We start from the raw sequence: 2,266 nt of genomic DNA, 5'->3' as shown, positions 1-2,266 counted from the left end.
GTGTTAATGGATACCGTACGGTAAATAATAATAACAGTGCTCAAATAGCAACCTCTCGCTATCAAGGCGAGTGTCATATCTTAGACGACAGAGATCTATAGGGTTACACTAAACACCTTTTCGGGAATAAGAAACTAGAGACTTGCAGTGGCGGCACCAAATATAATATTTTGTTATGCAGATATACAAGTTCAGTATTGAAACAGTATTAGAATCTCTAAAATCACCATTATCTTAATTTGAATTACTTCCCTATGGAAGCAATATCAGGAAGCATGATATAATCAAATCAAATTGAAAATTCAAACTCAGACCTAGATTTTACTTGTAGTGAAACACAAGTTTACAGAAACATATGGAGCAGCCTGTGGAGGCCGCATCAGGGCCGGCCCAGGGTCGGCATTTTTAAAGATGAGCACATCTCAAAGCAGGAACCTAATATAGGCCTTATATCTATAGAGATTAACAAAGAGAAACGAAAAGCGCCGTTGAAATTGGGATTTAGATTTTTAAAGCAGTATAACATCGCTGGACAGAATAACAGATTAGTGTTGGTGGATAGGCCTGTCACGCCAAAATTGGTACGGGCCAAATTTTTCCTGAAAGGCCTACTGAAACAATAGAGGAGTGAGAGCTGGCTAGTACGTTAGTAAGAAATTATAAATTGCAGCGTTACTTCTGTGTCTACCTTCCATATGAGTATGATGAAAATGTTTGCTGAATTTCTGAAGTAACAATTTTTTCACCCTTTCCTCCGAGTTTTTAAATATTCAAAATTCTGTGTTTCATTAACCGTTCCTGACCCTTATGTGTCTTAAAAAACTCAGTTGTACACACATTGTTTTGCTCCGAAGCCTGGCTTTCAAATCGTGAAGCAATAGTCAGTGGCGTAAGGTTGTAAGGGGCCCTGGTTCAAAAGTACAGTCGGGGCCCTTGACGCATACAAATTGACTTGCCTTGTCATCTAAGAGTGGGCCCAGAAAAGCACCCAGCTTAAAAATGTTATATCGGGACACAGAAGGTAGTACCATTACTCAAAATAATGACCAATTCACAATTTGTAAGCCTATTTTAAAACAATGTAGGTATATATTGCGAAATGATAACTTGTTCAAAATGTAATCTTTTATCACTGCCAAAACTAGATGAATTGAGTTGTTTATACCTCCATTAATAGATAAAGTGCAAGAAACACAAACATAATTAATAATAATAATAATAATAATAAAGGACCTAATAATAATAATAATAATAATAATAATAATAATAATAATAATAATAATATAGAAATTTATATAGCGCCATTTGCCAAAGGATACAAGTAAGGCGCTTAGAAAAAAGTTTATTGTAAGAAAAAGGATTATTTAAGAAATAAGTGTGCTTTTAAGATTTTTTTAAAGACTTCAATACAACAAGCATTTCGGATGGAAACAGGAAGATTATTCCACAGTTTTGGAGCAGAGGAAGAGAAAGATTTATCACAAACAAGTTTGTTGGATTTGGGAACAAAAAGACAGGAACCAGAAACAGAACGGAGAGAAATAAAACCTTGTGTTATAAATACACAGGTGTACAGACACTGTGCATTATTTAAAACATTATAATACTGTACAATGAATAACTGCCTACTATATAATTACACAACGTGCATGGTATCGTGAAATATAAACAGTACGGTATGCAAAATAAAACATGTGTTACGAATACACATGATGCAATATGCTCATTATATTTTTTTTAAAAGGCCTACAAATTAATGAATAGGCCTACCATTTTCGAGTAACATACTGCTGGTACAATTTTACTTTACTTATTTGCCCAATCCCCAAAATTTTATAAATATTTAATTTTTATTTTATATTCATACTTCTAAATATTTAAAAATCATCTAAATTACAAAAATTAGATATTGTCAAAAATAACAGAAGCATTTCTCACGAAATTTTGAGAAGTTTAGGGAATTCCCCTATAACATCAAAGGGCCCTGCAATCAAGGTAATTCAACAAAAGGACGCACATCTCCACTCTCGAACATAGCGCGTGCGTACAGTCCTTTGATCTATATTGTGGCATCGACAATCCGATACTAGTTGCGAGTACAGCCGTCAATTATTAGTCTATGCGTGCCATTCGTTTTATGGTGTTAGTTTTTATTTTATTAATTTTGGGTACTTCGCAATGTCTGTTACATTTGATTTTTTTTTACCGCGAGCTTGTTAAATGCTTCTAAACTGCAATTTGATTTGTGAAAATTGACCAAGAAAAT

This window comes from Anneissia japonica, unplaced genomic scaffold, assembly GCF_011630105.1.
Source record: "Anneissia japonica isolate Jap-2015-1 unplaced genomic scaffold, ASM1163010v1 scaffold287727_len1644234_cov201, whole genome shotgun sequence".
Taxonomy (NCBI): Eukaryota; Metazoa; Echinodermata; class Crinoidea; order Comatulida; family Comatulidae; genus Anneissia; species Anneissia japonica.
This window is presented reverse-complemented; position numbering follows the sequence as displayed.